This window comes from Bombina bombina, chromosome 6 (genome assembly GCF_027579735.1).
Source record: "Bombina bombina isolate aBomBom1 chromosome 6, aBomBom1.pri, whole genome shotgun sequence".
In the NCBI taxonomy this organism is placed as follows: Eukaryota; Metazoa; Chordata; class Amphibia; order Anura; family Bombinatoridae; genus Bombina; species Bombina bombina.
In genome coordinates this window covers 888551868-888568858 of record NC_069504.1, presented here as the reverse complement: position 1 = coordinate 888568858, position 16991 = coordinate 888551868, and the positions used below count along the sequence as shown (strand labels likewise).

The window sequence follows — 16991 nt, the reverse complement described above, 5'->3', positions numbered from 1 at the left end:
TTATTATAGAAAACTGCACCTTTATACTCCCAATGGCTGGGGCACTCATCACCTCCTAGACCCAGACAGTTAACAGAGGAAATGCTCTCCTCAGGTTCAAATGCTCTCCTCAGGTTCAAGGAAATTAACATAGACCACACCCGGTCACATGGAGCGCAAGATAGTACTTCTCGTTAGTACAGCAAGTAATAGGAGCTGTGCAACAATTTCAAAAAACGAAAGTGAAACTTAAAAGTGAAACCTGTTTGTTCAAGCCAAAAACATACAGTCCATCAGCCCAGGGGGAAAAAAAATCACACAAAGCAGCATGTAAATAATGAATACACTGATTAATTAACCCCAACTGTTCAATAAACCCCCTTCAGAGGATATTAACCCTGAATCCTATCAAGGTATAAAGGAGCCACACTGTGACCCTGTCACAGCGTTTTATGTGTAAAAAAAAAAGAATTTATGCTTACCTGATCAATTTCTTTCTCTTACGGTGTATCCGGTCCACGGCTTCATCCTTACTTGTGGGATATTCTCAATCCCTACAGGAAGTGGCAAAGAGAGAACACAGCAGAGCTGTCCATATAGCTCCCCTCAGGCTCCGCCCCCCAGTCATTCGACCGACGGTTAGGAGAAAAAGGAGAACCATAGGGTGCAGTGGTGACTGTAGTTTACAAAAATAAATTTTAAACCTGACTAAAATGCCAGGGTGGGCCGTGGACTGGATACACCGTAAGAGAAAGAAATTTATCAGGTAAGCATAAATTCTGTTTTCTCTTACATTGGTGTATCCGGTCCACGGCTTCATCCTTACTTGTGGGAACCAATACCAAAGCTTTAGGACACGGATGAAGGGAGGGAACAAGTCAGGTAACCTAAACAGAAGGCACCACTGCTTGTAAAACCTCTCCCCCAAAAATAGCCTCCGAAGAAGCAAAAGTATCGAATTTGTAAAATTTGGCGAATGTATGCAGTGAAGACCAAGTCGCTGCCTTACAGATCTGTTCAACAGAAGCCTCTAACCTCAAATAACCATCAAATAAACATCCGATCTTAATGAAATTTTCAACACATTATCCTAATGCTTTTAAAAGATTGCACACACATTTTCAGATCAATTAACCCCTTAATGCCCAAACCGGAGCTAAAAACGGCAATTAACAGGTTTTAAATACTACAGCACGATGCCACAGCCTCTACTGTGGCTTTTACCTTCCTTAGGGATTATTTGAAGAAGAAATAAGCCTCTCTGAAGTCCCCTCTGAGGTCTCTGGACTTCACACGTGAAGCTGCATGAACTGTCTTAGCAAAACTTAGCAAAAATGGCTTACCTACCCCTGTGGGTATTTCTGACAGTCTTCAAGCATTACTGGGTCTTGTTAGAAAAATGACTGATCATACCTGAAGCAGTTAAGCCTGCAAACTGTTCCCCCCAACTGTTCTCCGGTATTCAACAGTCCTGTGTGGGAACAGCAATGGATTTTAGTTACTGGTGCTAAAATCATATTCCTCTCAGCAGAAATCTTCATCTCTTTCTGCTTCAGAGTAAATAGTACAAGCCGGCACTATTTTAAAATAACAAACTTTTGATAGAAGAAATAAAAACTACAAATCTAACACCACAAACTCTTTACCCTCCCGTGGAGATGCTACTTGTTAGAGCGGCAAAGAGAATGACTGGGGGGGGCGGAGCCTGAGGGGAGCTAAATGGACAGCTCTGCTGTGTGCTCTCTTTGCCACTTCCTGTAGGGATTGAGAATATCCCACAAGTAAGGATGAAGCCGTGGACCGGATACACCAATGTAAGAGAAATTGAAACGATCTTACCTCCAGGATCCATGCTGTGGAACAGAACACAGCCTCTCAAGTGTGACAGTCTTATAGCAGCACTCCTGACATTGACTTGAGAGAAAGCAGGCAGTGAAACTCGTCAACACTGATTGCTTAGGAGCTGTTAGCAGTAGTCTGGATGGTTTCGCAGAAAAACTTTCCCTGCATCTCCAGACTCTAGCTTTCATCAATACTCTCACTGAGAGGTTGACATGACTACATAAAACTCCAGTCCTTTCTCAAAGGGCAGATACCCTTTTTCAGGACTCTCTGAATCTTCGGACACTTCTCTGCCACCTACTAACATGATGAAAGGCAAAGAATGACTGGGGTAATGAGGAAGTGGGAGGGATAGTTAAGCCTTTGGTTGGGGTGTCTTTGCCTCCTCCTGGTGGCCAGGTGTTGTATTTCCCAACAGTAAGGAATGAAGCCGTGGACTCTCCCTATCTTAGGAAGGAAAATGCTTTTTGGACAGCTTAGACCTGTTCAAATTAGGGTTTGGCTTCCAGAAGAAACTGAAGGAACCCTGTTTCTGGGAAGAAGTCTTCTTGTGCTTAGATTGACGAAAGGAATGAAAACACTTAGAAGTTCTAGGCCCTTAGACAACTTATCCTGAGGGAGAAAACCACACCAAAGCATATAGGCCTCAGCACCGCAGGTAATACTAACTACTGACATAAAAAGAGAACCTGCTTGCTGAAAAACCTATGAAGAGACTTATTTCCTATTCATAGGTACTATCATCAAGAGGAATAGTAGTACGTTTTAGTCATAGTAGAAATAGCCCCATCCACTTTAGGAATAGTTTCCCAAAGCTCTAAATTAGAAGCAGGCAAAGGAAACATCCTTTTAAATCTTTGAGCAGAAGTAAAAGGGATACCAGGCTCCTCAGGGCCTACACATAGGGTTAAATAAGGTACTTAAATACCCAACCCTAACATAATGGTCCCCAGGCTATAATATACCCATAAAAGAGTACCTACTAATAGCTTAAAGACTAATCAGGCTCCCAACAACCACCACACTTACCTGATAGGCATCCATAACCCTAAAGAACTTCCAGTAGATAGCCAACCTAGTGCTGTACACATGGCAACAGAGGATCTAAATATATGGAGTATAATGTTGAACCAACATGAGGAGGCTAGGGACCGGTCCCTGCGACAGGCCTGCAACTAACTCCCATAGGGTGTTTTTGTGCCATTACCCATACTCCAAAGACATCCCTCTGTTCAAACAGTAGCTCTCTGATGGGAAACTGGGCCTCAAATCAGTCTGAGAACTCTTCTCACAAACACCTGGAGCACCTGCCTTCTTCACCTTCCTGCTGCGAGGCAAAGACAAGACTAGTTTTCAGTAAGGTAGGTGGGGTTAAGGGCTTTTGGAGTTTTGGGATCTTTGCCTCATCCTAGTGGCCAGGACTATAATTCCCAGAAGTAACCGATTGTGGACTTTCACCACCTTTATGAAATAAATGGCAAGTGATTTAAAATTTAACTCATAAGTAGAATCCAGTGAAATCAGAGGACTTTCTCATTTAAGATAAAAAAGGACAAGAAAAGCCTTACAAACTAAGGCCTAGTTTCCATTGAGGTAGTAAAGTGTGGAAACTGGTGGTAAAATAAAAAATCTTCATAGACTTTAATGGAGATAAATGTTATAAATCCATTTTCTAAACTTTACCAACTCAATGGAATCTAGCCAGGGCTAGTTTTCACTGAGGGGTAAAGTTTGGAAACGTGTGGCAACATAAAAATTCTCAATAGACTTTAATGGAGATAAATGGTTTTACTACTGGTTTCCAAACTTTACCACCTCAATGGAAACTAGACCTTAGAAGGGTGAGAATTACTATTACAACAGAAAACACATTAGCACGGCAATTACATAGCCTTTCTTTTACAAATAATTCAAGCCATGAAAAACAGAATTTATGTTTACCTGATAAATTACTTTCTCCAACGGTGTGTCCGGTCCACGGCGTCATCCTTACTTGTGGGATATTCTCTTCCCCAACAGGAAATGGCAAAGAGCCCAGCAAAGCTGGTCACATGATCCCTCCTAGGCTCCGCCTTCCCCAGTCATTCGACCGACGTAAAGGAGGAATATTTGCATAGGAGAAATCATATGATACCGTGGTGACTGTAGTTAGAGAAAATAAATCATCAGACCTGATTAAAAAACCAGGGCGGGCCGTGGACCGGACACACCGTTGGAGAAAGTAATTTATCAGGTAAACATAAATTCTGTTTTCTCCAACATAGGTGTGTCCGGTCCACGGCGTCATCCTTACTTGTGGGAACCAATACCAAAGCTTTAGGACACGGATGATGGGAGGGAGCAAATCAGGTCACCTAGATGGAAGGCACCACGGTTTGCAAAACCTTTCTCCCAAAAATAGCCTCAGAAGAAGCAAAAGTATCAAATTTGTAAAATTTGGTAAAAGTGTGCAGTGAAGACCAAGTCGCTGCCTTACATATCTGATCAACAGAAGCCTCGTTCTTGAAGGCCCATGTGGAAGCCACAGCCCTAGTGGAATGAGCTGTGATTCTTTCAGGAGGCTGCCGTCCGGCAGTCTCATAAGCCAATTTGATGATGCTTTTAAGCCAAAAAGAGAGAGAGGTAGAAGTTGCTTTTTGACCTCTCCTTTTACCAGAATAAACAACAAACAAGGAAGATGTTTGTCTGAAATCCTTTGTAGCCTCTAAATAGAATTTTAGAGCACGAACTACATCCAAATTGTGCAACAAACGTTCCTTCTTTGAAACTGGATTCGGACACAAAGAAGGCACAACTATCTCCTGGTTAATATTTTTGTTAGAAACAACTTTCGGAAGAAAACCAGGTTTAGTACGCAAAACCACCTTATCTGCATGGAACACCAGATAAGGAGGAGAACACTGCAGAGCAGATAACTCTGAAACTCTTCTAGCAGAAGAAATTGCAACCAAAAACAAAACTTTCCAAGATAATAACTTAATATCTACGGAATGTAAGGGTTCAAACGGAACCCCTTGAAGAACTGAAAGAACTAAATTGAGACTCCAAGGAGGAGTCAAAGGTTTGTAAACAGGCTTGATTCTAACCAGAGCCTGAACAAAAGCCTGAACATCTGGCACAGCCGCCAGCTTCTTGTGAAGTAAAACAGATAAAGCAGAAATCTGTCCCTTCAAAGAACTTGCAGATAATCCTTTCTCCAAACCCTCTTGCAGAAAGGACAGAATCTTAGGAATTTTTACCCTGTTCCATGGGAATCCTTTCGATTCGCACCAACAGATATATTTCTTCCATACTTTATGGTAAATTTTTCTAGTTACAGGCTTTCTAGCCTGAATAAGAGTATCAATGACAGAATCTGAGAACCCACGCTTTGATAAAATCAAGCGTTCAATCTCCAAGCAGTCAGTTGGAGTGATGCCAGATTCGGATGTTCGAACGGACCTTGAACAAGAAGGTCCCGTCTCAAAGGTAGCTTCCATGGTGGAGCCGATGACATATTCACCAGGTCTGCATACCAATTTCTGCGTGGCCACGCAGGAGCTATCAAGATCACCGAAGCCCTCTCCTGATTGATCCTGGCTACCAGCCTGGGAATGAGAGGAAACGGTGGGAACACATAAGCTAGGTTGAAGGTCCAGGGCGCTACTAGTGCATCTACTAGAGTCGCCTTGGGATCCCTGGATCTGGACCCGTAGCAAGGAACCTTGAAGTTCTGACGAGACGCCATCAGATCCATGTCTGGAATGCCCCATAATTGAGTTATTTGGGCAAAGATTTCCGGATGGAGTTCCCACTCCCCCGGATGAAAAGTCTGACGACTCAGAAAATCCGCTTCCCAATTTTCCACTCCTGGGATGTGGATAGCAGACAAGTGGCAGGAGTGAAGCTCCGCCCAGTGAATTACTTTGGTCACTTCTTCCATCGCCAGGGAACTCCTTGTTCCCCCCTGATGGTTGATATATTCAACAGTCGTCATGTTGTCTGATTGAAATCTTATGAATTTGGCCTTTGCTAGTTGAGGCCAAGCCTTGAGAGCATTGAATATCGCTCTCAGTTCCAGAATGTTTATCGGGAGAAGAGATTCTTCCCGAGACCATAGACCCTGAGCCTTCAGGTGTTTCCAGACCGCGCCCCAGCCCAGCAGGCTGGCGTCGGTCGTTACAATGACCCGCTCTGGTCTTCTGAAGCTCATCCCTTGGGACAGGTTGTCCAGGGTCAGCCACCAACGGAGTGAATCTCTGGTCCTCTGATCTACTTGGATCGTCGGGGACAAATCTGTATAATCCCCATTCCACTGTCTGAGCATGCACAGTTGTAATGGTCTTAGATGAATTCGCGCAAAAGGAACTATGTCCATTGCCGCAACCATCAAACCTATTACTTCCATGCACTGCGCTATGGAAGGAAGAAGAACAGAATGAAGTACTTGACAAGAGCTTAGAAGTTTTGATTTTCTGGCTTCTGTCAGAAAAATCTTCATTTCCAAGGAGTCTATTATTGTTCCCAAGAAGGGAACTCTTGTTGACGGGAATAGAGAACTTTTTTCTACGTTCACTTTCCACCCGTGAGATCTGAGAAAGGCTAGGACAATGTCCGTATGAGCCTTTGCTTGTGGCAGAGACGACGCTTGAATCAGTATGTCGTCCAAGTAGGGTACTACTGCAATGCCCCTTGGCCTTAGCACCGCTAGAAGGGACCCTAGTACCTTTGTGAAAATTCTTGGAGCAGTGGCTAGTCCGAATGGAAGTGCCACAAACTGGTAATGCTTGTCCAGAAAGGCGAATCTTAGGAACCGATGATGTTCCTTGTGGATAGGAATATGTAGATACGCATCCTTTAAATCCACCGTGGTCATGAATTGACCTTCCTGGATGGTAGGAAGAATTGTCCGAATGGTTTCCATCTTGAACGATGGGACCTTGAGAAATTTGTTTAGGATCTTGAGATCCAAAATTGGCCTGAATGTTCCCTCTTTTTTGGGAACTATGAACAGATTGGAGTAAAACCCCATCCCTTGTTCTCCTAATGGAACAGGATGAATCACTCCCATTTTTAACAGGTCTTCTACACAATGTAAGAATGCCTGTCTTTTTATTTGGTCTGAAGACAATTGAGACCTGTGGAACCTTCCCCTTGGGGGTAGTTCCTTGAATTCCAGGAGATAACCTTGAGAAACTATTTCTAGTGCCCAAGGATCCTGAACATCTCTTGCCCAAGCCTGAGCGAAGAGAGAGAGTCTGCCCCCCACCAGATCCGGTCCCGGATCGGGGGCCAGCATCTCATGCTGTCTTGGTAGCGGTAGCGGGCTTCTTGGCCTGCTTACCTTTGTTCCAGCCTTGCATCGGTCTCCAGGCTGGCTTGGTTTGAGAAGAATTACCCTCTTGCTTAGAGGATGTAGAATTTGAGGCTGGTCCTTTTCTGCGAAAGGGACGAAAATTTGTTTTATTTTTAGCCTTAAAAGACCTATCCTGAGGAAGGGCGTGGCCCTTTCCCCCAGTGATGTCTGAAATAATCTCTTTCAAGTCAGGGCCAAACAGCGTTTTCCCCTTGAAAGGGATGTTAAGCAATCTGTTCTTGGAGGACACATCCGCTGACCAAGACTTCAGCCAAAACGCTCTGCGCGCCACAATAGCAAAGCCTGAATTTTTCGCCGCTAATCTAGCTAATTGCAAAGTGGCGTCTAAGGTAAAAGAGTTAGCCAACTTAAGTGCTTGAACTCTGTCCATAACCTCCTCATAAGAGGATGCTTGATTGAGCGACTTTTCTAGTTCCTCGAACCAGAAACACGCTGCTGTAGTGACAGGAACAATGCATGAAATTGGTTGTAGAAGGTAACCTTGCTGAACAAACATCTTTTTAAGCAAACCCTCTAATTTTTTATCCATAGGATCTTTGAAAGCACAACTATCTTCTATAGGGATAGTGGTGCGTTTGTTTAGAGTAGAAACCGCCCCCTCGACCTTGGGGACTGTCTGCCATAAGTCCTTCCTGGGGTCGACCATAGGAAATAATTTCTTAAATATAGGGGGAGGGACAAAAGGTATGCCGGGCCTTTCCCATTCTTTATTTACAATGTCCGCCACCCGCTTGGGTATAGGAAAAGCTTCGGGGGGCACCGGGACCTCTAGGAACCTGTCCATCTTACATAATTTCTCTGGAATGACCAAATTGTCACAATCATCCAGAGTAGATAACACCTCCTTAAGCAGAGCGCGGAGATGTTCCAATTTAAATTTAAATGTAATAACGTCAGGTTCAGCTTGTTGAGAAATTTTTCCTGAATCTGAAATTTCTCCCTCAGACAAAACCTCCCTAGCCCCTTCAGACTGGTGTAAGGGCATGACAGAACCATTATCATCAGCGTCCTCATGCTCTTCAGTATCTAAAACAGAGCAGTCGCGCTTTCGCTGATAAGTGGGCATTTTGGCTAAAATGTTTTTAATAGAATTATCCATTACAGCCGTTAATTGTTGCATAGTAAGGAGGATTGGCGCACTAGATGCACTAGGGACCTCCTGAGTGGGCAAGACTGGTGTAGACATAGAAGGAGATGATGCAGTACCATGCTTACTCCCCTCACTTAAGGAATCATTTTGGGCAACATTACTATCAGTGGCATCATTGTCCCTACTTTGTTTGTCACATTCATCACATATATTTAAATGCTTATAAAGTAATCGTTTTGGCCCAGAAAAATGTCTACCAGTCTTTAAAGCCCTTGTGAAGCCCTTTTATTCTTATATTGAAAATTAAGAAAATGGCTTACCGGATCCCATAGGGAAAATGACAGCTTCCAGCATTACCAAGTCTTGTTAGAAATGTGTCATACCTCAAGCAGCCAAAGTCTGCTCACTGTTTCCCCCAACTGAAGTTAATTCCTCTCAACAGTCCTGTGTGGAAACAGCCATCGATTTTAGTAACGGTTGCTAAAATCATTTTCCTCTTACAAACAGAAATCTTCATCTCTTTTCTGTTTCAGAGTAAATAGTACATACCAGCACTATTTTAAAATAACAAACTCTTGATAGAAGAATAAAAACTACATTTAAACACCAAAAAACTCTGAGCCATCTCTGTGGAGATGTTGCCTGTGCAACGGCAAAGAGAATGACTGGGGAAGGCGGAGCCTAGGAGGATCATGTGACCAGCTTTGCTGGGCTCTTTGCCATTTCCTGTTGGGGAAGAGAATATCCCACAAGTAAGGATGACGCCGTGGACCGGACACACCTATGTTGGAGAAAAACAACATTAACCTACTAAACTCTGTATGCATTATTTAAATGTTAGAGTTCAGATATTTCAGTAACTCTTGAGCAATCTGTTTTCCGAGACAAGGAAACTCCCCCAAAACAGCTAAGACTAGCTAAAGAACTTTCTGTAGCTGAACAGACATGATGAAAACTACGGCTGCAAAGAAACAGCCAAAATGCTATGGGGTCCAAATAGCACCTGAAACCCGAAGGGTCCTTTGCTGGTGAATAATCAAATTATGTTAGTATAGCTTTTCAGTTTATTTGTAAGGTACCCAGTCTATATAACATATAAACGATCCATAAAAAATAAATATATAAATATATATATATATATATATATATATATATATATATATATATATATATATGTATATACACTGTGTGCAGAATTATTAGGCAAATGAGTATTTTGACCACATCATCCTCTTTATGCATGTTGTCTTACTCCAAGCTGTATAGGCTCGAAAGCCTACTACCAATTAAGCATATTAGGTGATGTGCATCTCTGTAATGAGAAGGGGTGTGGTCTAATGACATCAACACCCTATATCAGGTGTGCATAATTATTAGGCAACTTCCTTTCCTTTGGCAAAATGGGTCAAAAGAAGGACTTGACAGGCTCAGAAAAGTAAAAAATAGTGAGATATCTTGCAGAGGGATGCAGCACTCTTAAAATTGCAAAGCTTCTGAAGCGTGATCATCGAACAATCAAGCGTTTCATTCAAAATAGTCAACAGGGTCGCAAGAAGCGTATGGAAAAACCAAGGCGCAAAATAACTGCCCATGAAATGAGAAAAGTCAAGCGTGCAGCTGCCAAGATGCCACTTGCCACCAGTTTGGCCATATTTCAGAGCTGCAACATCACTGGAGTGCCCAAAAGCACAAGGTGTGCAATACTCAGAGACATGGCCAAGGTAAGAAAGGCTGAAAGATGACCACCACTGAACAAGACACACAAGCTGAAACGTCAAGACTGGGCCAAGAAATATCTCAAGACTGATTTTTCTAAGGTTTTATGGACTGATGAAATGAGAGTGAGTCTTGATGGGCCAGATGGATGGGCCCGTGGCTGGATTGGTAAAGGGCAGAGAGCTCCAGTCCGACTCCCGCCAGCAAGGTGGAGGTGGAGTACTGGTTTGGGCTGGTATCATCAAAGATGAGCTTGTGGGGCCTTTTCGGGTTGAGGATGGAGTCAAGCTCAACTCCCAGTCCTACTGCCAGTTTCTGGAAGACAACTTCTTCAAGCAGTGGTACAGGAAGAAGCCTGCATCCTTCAAGAAAAACATGATTTTCATGCAGGACAATGCTCCATCACACGCGTCCAAGTACTCCACAGCGTGGCTGGCAAGAAAGGGTATAAAAACATAATTTATGCTTACCTGATAAATTCCTTTCTTCTGTAGTGTGATCAGTCCACGGGTCATCATTACTTCTGGGATATTACTCCTCCCCAACAGGAAGTGCAAGAGGATTCACCCAGCAGAGCTGCATATAGCTCCTCCCCTCTACGTCACTCCCAGTCATTCGACCAAGGACCAACGAGAAAGGAAAAGCCAAGTGTGAAGTGGTGACTGGAGTATAAATTAAAAAATATTTACCTGCCTTAAAAACAGGGCGGGCCGTGGACTGATCACACTACAGAAGAAAGGAATTTATCAGGTAAGCATAAATTATGTTTTCTTCTGTTAAGTGTGATCAGTCCACGGGTCATCATTACTTCTGGGATACCAATACCAAAGCAAAAGTACACGGATGACGGGAGGGATAGGCAGGCTCTTTATACAGAAGGAACCACTGCCTGAAGAACCTTTCTCCCAAAAATAGCCTCCGATGAAGCAAAAGTGTCAAATTTGTAAAATTTGGAAAAAGTATGAAGCGAAGACCAAGTTGCAGCCTTGCAAATCTGTTCAACAGAGGCCTCATTCTTGAAGGCCCAAGTGGAAGCCACAGCTCTAGTAGAATGAGCTGTAATTCTTTCAGGAGGCTGCTGTCCAGCAGTCTCATAAGCTAAACGAATTATGCTACGAAGCCAAAAAGAAAGAGAGGTAGCGGAAGCTTTTTGACCTCTCCTCTGCCCAGAGTAAATGACAAACAGAGAAGACGTTTGTCGAAATTACTTAGTTGCCTGTAAGTAAAATTTTAGAGCACGGACTACATCCAGGTTGTGCAGTAGACGTTCCTTCTTTGAAGAAGGATTTGGGCATAAAGAAGGAACAACAATCTCTTGATTGATATTCCTGTTAGTAACTACCTTAGGTAAGAACCCAGGTTTAGTACGCAGGACTACCTTATCCGAATGAAAAATCAAATAAGGAGAATCACAATGTAAGGCTGATAATTCAGAGACTCTTCGAGCCGAGGAAATAGCCATTAAAAATAGAACTTTCCAAGATAACAACTTTATATCAATGGAATGAAGGGGTTCAAACGGAACGCCCTGTAAAACATTAAGAACAAGGTTTAAACTCCATGGTGGAGCAACAGTTTTAAACACAGGCTTAATTCTGGCCAAAGCCTGACAAAAAGCCTGGACGTCAGGAACTTCTGACAGACGTTTGTGTAACAGAATGGACAGAGCTGAGATCTGTCCCTTTAATGAACTAGCAGATAAACCCTTTTCTAAACCTTCTTGTAGAAAAGACAATATCCTAGGAATCCTAACCTTACTCCAAGAGTAACCTTTGGATTCACACCAATATAGGTATTTACGCCATATCTTATGGTAAATCTTTCTGGTAACAGGTTTCCTAGCCTGTATTAAGGTATCAATAACTGACTCAGAAAATCCACGTCTTGATAAAATCAAGCGTTCAATTTCCAAGCAGTCAGCTTCAGAGAAGTTAGATTTTGATGTTTGAAGGGACCCTGTATCAGAAGGTCCTGTTTCAGAGGTAGAGACCAAGGTGGACAGGATGACATGTCCACCAGGTCTGCATACCAAGTCCTGCGTGGCCACGCAGGTGCTATTAGAATCACTGATGCTCTCTCTTGTTTGATTCTGGCAATCAATCGAGGAAGCAACGGGAAGGGTGGAAACACGTAAGCCATCCTGAAGTCCCAAGGTGCTGTCAGAGCATCTATCAGGACTGCTCCTGGATCCCTGGATCTGGACCCGTAACGAGGAAGCTTGGCGTTCTGTCGAGACGCCATGAGATCTATCTCTGGTTTGCCCCAACGTCGAAGTATTTGGGCAAAGACCTCCGGATGAAGTTTCCACTCCCCCGGATGAAAAGTCTGACGACTTAAGAAATCCGCCTCCCAGTTCTCCACTCCCGGGATGTGGATTGCTGACAGGTGGCAAGAGTGAGACTCTGCCCAGCAAATTATCTTTGATACTTCCATCATAGCTAGGGAGCTTCTTGTCCCTCCCTGATGGTTGATGTAAGCTACAGTCGTGATGTTGTCCGACTGAAACCTGATGAACCCCCGAGTTGTCAACTGGGGCCAAGCCAGGAGGGCATTGAGAACTGCTCTCAATTCCAGAATGTTTATTGGCAGGAGACTCTCCTCCTGACTCCATTGTCCCTGAGCCTTCAGAGAATTCCAGACGGCACCCCAACCTAGAAGGCTGGCGTCTGTTGTTACAATTGTCCAGTCTGGTCTGCTGAATGGCATCCCCCTGGACAGATGTGGCCGAGAAAGCCACCATAGAAGAGAATTTCTGGTCTCTTGATCCAGATTCAGAGAAGGGGTAAGTCTGAGTAATCCCCATTCCACTGACTTAGCATGCACAGTTGCAGTGGTCTGAGGTGTAAGCGTGCAAAGGGTACTATGTCCATTGCCGCTACCATTAAGCCGATTACCTCCATGCATTGAGCCACTGACGGGTGTTGAATGGAATGAAGGGTGCGGCAAGCACTTTGAAGTCTTGTTAGCCTGTCCTCTGTCAGGTAAATCTTCATTTCTACAGAATCTATAAGAGTCCCCAGGAAGGGAACTCTTGTGAGTGGAACGAGTGAACTTTTCTTTTCGTTCACCTTCCATCCATGTGACCTTAGAAATGCCAGCACTAACTCTGTATGAGACTTGGCAGTTTGAAAGCTTGAAGCTTGTATCAGAATGTCGTCTAGGTATGGAGCTACCGAGATTCCCCGCGGTCTTAGTACCGCCAGAAGAGCACCCAGAACCTTTGTGAAGATTCTTGGAGCTGTAGCCAATCCGAATGGAAGAGCCACAAACTGGTAATGCCTGTCTAGGAAGGCAAACCTTAGGTACCGATAATGATCTTTGTGAATCGGTATGTGAAGGTAAGCATCCTTTAAATCTACAGTGGTCATGTATTGACCCTCTTGGATCATAGGTAAAATTGTCCGAATAGTCTCCATCTTGAACGATGGAACTCTTAGGAATTTGTTTAGGATCTTTAAGTCCAGGATTGGTCTGAAAGTTCCCTCTTTTTTGGGAACCACAAACAGATTTGAGTAAAACCCCTGTCCCTGTTCCGATCGTGGAACTGGATGGATTACTCCCATTAACAAGAGCTCTTGTACGCAGTGTAGAAACGCCTCTTTCTTTGTCTGGATTGTTGACAATCTTGACAGATGAAATCTCTCTCTTGGAGGAGAGTATTTGAAGTCCAGAAGGTATCCCTGAGATATTATCTCTAGCGCCCAGGAATCCTGAACATCTCTTGCCCAAGCCTGGGCGAAGAGAGAAAGTCTGCCCCCCCACTAGATCCGATCCCGGATCGGGGGCCCTCAATTCATGCTGTTTTAGGGGCAGCAGCAGGTTTCCTAGTCTGCTTGCCCTTGTTCCAGGACTGGTTAGGTTTCCAGCCTTGTCTGTAGCGAGCAACAGCTCCTTCCTGTTTTGGTGCAGAGGAAGTTGATGCTGCTCCTGCTTTGAAATTACGAAAGGAACGAAAATTAGACTGTCTAGTCTTGGCTTTGTCCTGAGGCAGGGCATGGCCTTTACCTCCTGTAATGTCAGCGATAATCTCTTTCAACCCGGGCCCGAATAATGTCTGCCCTTTGAAAGGTATATTAAGCAATTTAGACTTAGAAGTAACATCAGCTGACCAGGATTTTAGCCACAGCGCCCTGCGTGCCTGAATGGCGAATCCTGAATTCTTCGCCGTAAGTTTAGTAAGATGTACTACGGCCTCCGAAATGAATGAATTAGCTAGTTTAAGGACTCTAAGCCTGTCCGTAATGTCGTCCAGAGTAGCTGAACCAATGTTCTCTTCCAGAGACTCAATCCAGAATGCCGCTGCAGCCGTGATCGGCGCAATGCATGCAAGGGGTTGCAATATAAAACCTTGTTGAACAAACATTTTCTTAAGGTAACCCTCTAACTTTTTATCCATTGGATCTGAAAAAGCACAGCTATCCTCCACCGGGATAGTGGTACGCTTAGCTAAGGTAGAAACTGCTCCCTCCACCTTAGGGACCGTTTGCCATAAGTCCCTTGTGGTGGCGTCTATTGGAAACATTTTTCTAAATATCGGAGGGGGTGAGAACGGCACACCGGGTCTATCCCACTCCTTAGTAACAATTTCAGTAAGTCTCTTAGGTATAGGAAAAACCTCAGTACTCGTCGGTACCGCAAAATATTTATCCAACCTACACATTTTCTCTGGTATTGCAACTGTGTTACAATCATTCAGAGCCGCTAACACCTCCCCTAGTAATACACGGAGGTTTTCCAGTTTAAATTTAAAATTTGAAATATCTGAATCCAGTCTGTTTGGATCAGAACCGTCACCCACAGAATGAAGTTCTCCGTCCTCATGTTCTGCCACCTGTGACGCAGTGTCTGACATGGCCCTAATATTATCAGCGCACTCTGTTCTCACCCCAGAGTGATCACGCTTACCTCTTAGTTCTGGTAATTTAGCCAAAACCTCAGTCATAACAGTAGCCATATCCTGTAATGTGATTTGTAATGGCCGCCCAGATGTACTCGGCGCTACAATATCACGCACCTCCCTCTGAGCGGGAGATGTAGGTACTGACACGTGAGGCGAGTTAGTCGGCATAACTCTCCCCTCGTTGTTTGGTGAAATTTGTTCAATTTGTACAGATTGACTTTTATTTAAAGTAGCATCAATACAGTTAGTACATAAATTTCTATTGGGCTCCACTTTGGCATTGCAACAAATGACACAGGTATCATCCTCTGAATCAGACATGTTTAACACACTAGCAAATAAACTTGCAACTTGGAAATACAATTCAATTAGAATAATATTAAAATGTACTGTGCCTTTAAGAAGCACAGAAGATCTATGACAGTTGAAAATTAATAAATTGAAACAGTTATAGCCTCAATCCTTGTAAACAACACAACTTTAGCAAAGGTTTAATCCCATTAGCAAAGATAACAAATTCTGAAAGCAGGAAACAAATTACAGAATAAACGTTTTTTATCTCAGTCAAACTATAATTCTCACAGCTCTGCTGAGAGAAATTACCTCCCTCAAAATAAGTTTTGAAGACCCCTGAGCTCTGTAGAGATGAACCGGATCATGCAGGGAATACAATGAGTTGCTGACTGAAATATTTGATGCATAGAAAAAGCGCCAAAAAACGGCCCCTCCCCCTCACACACAGCAGTGAGGGAGAACAGAAACTGTCAGAAAAACAGATTAAGCAACTGCCAAGTGGAAAAATAGTGCCCAAACATTTATTCACACAGTACCTCAGCAAATGAAAACGATTTTACATTCCAGCAAAAACGTTAAACATAATCTCTAGTTATTAAACAGCTTTATGTATTTCTTACAGTGTAATTCTAGTGAAGTACCATTCCCCAGAATACTGAAGTGTAAAGTATACATACATGACATTATATCGGTATGGCAGGATTTTCTCATCAATTCCATTGTCAGAAAATAAAAACTGCTACATACCTCTATGCAGATTCATCTGCCCGCTGTCCCCTGATCTGAAGTTTACCTCACTCCTCAGATGGCCGAGAACAGCAATATGATCTTAACTACTCCGGCTAAAATCATAGCAAAACTCTGGTAGATTCTTCTTCAAACTCTGCCAGAGAGGTAATAACACACTCCGGTGCTATTTTAAAATAACAAACTTTTGATTGAAGATATAAAACTAAGTATAATCACCATAGTCCTCTCACACATCCTATCTAGTCGTTGGGTGCAAGAGAATGACTGGGAGTGACGTAGAGGGGAGGAGCTATATGCAGCTCTGCTGGGTGAATCCTCTTGCACTTCCTGTTGGGGAGGAGTAATATCCCAGAAGTAATGATGACCCGTGGACTGATCACACTTAACAGAAGAAAGAAGAAAATCTAATGACATGGCCTCCTTGTTCACCTGATCTGAACCCCATTGAGAACCTGTGGTCCATCATCAAATATGAGATTTACAAGGAGGGAAAACAGTACACCTCTCTGAACAGTGTCTGGGAGGCTGTGGTTGCTGCTGCACGCAATGTTGATGGTGAACAGATCAAAACACTGACAGAATCCATGTATGGCAGACTTTTGAGTGTCCTTGCAAAGAAAGGTGGCTATATTGGTCACTGATTTGTTTTTGTTTTGTTTTTGAATGTCAGAAATGTATATTTGTGAATGTTGAGATGTTATATTGGTTTCACTAGTAAAAATAAATAATTGAAATGGGTATATATTTGTTTTTTGTTAAGTTGCCTAATAATTATGCACAGTAATAGTCACCTGCACACACAGATATCCCCCTAAAATAGCTATAATGTTCAATAATAAAATTAATCCTCAAAAATACAACTTGCCTAATAATTCTGCACTCCCTGTATATATATATAAAATTATTATTATATACCCAGTAACTCGCTAATCTCTTTCTATGGGGGTGACGCTTTCAATAGCGCGGTCTGACCACTTTTATAGATGTTGTCTCTTCCAAATATACCCCTGGTAATAATAAAGTTATGTGAACAATGTTTTTATAACAGGACAGGTCCATTTGGA

The 16991-nt window shown here is 43.1% G+C and overlaps 1 protein-coding gene across 1 annotated transcript in view; it reads right to left on the bottom strand.

The window, feature by feature from the left end:
* ACADVL (acyl-CoA dehydrogenase very long chain) overlaps nucleotides 1–16991 on the bottom strand; it is a 184179-nt gene that overhangs the window by 63045 nt on the left and 104143 nt on the right. The window lies entirely within an intron of this gene.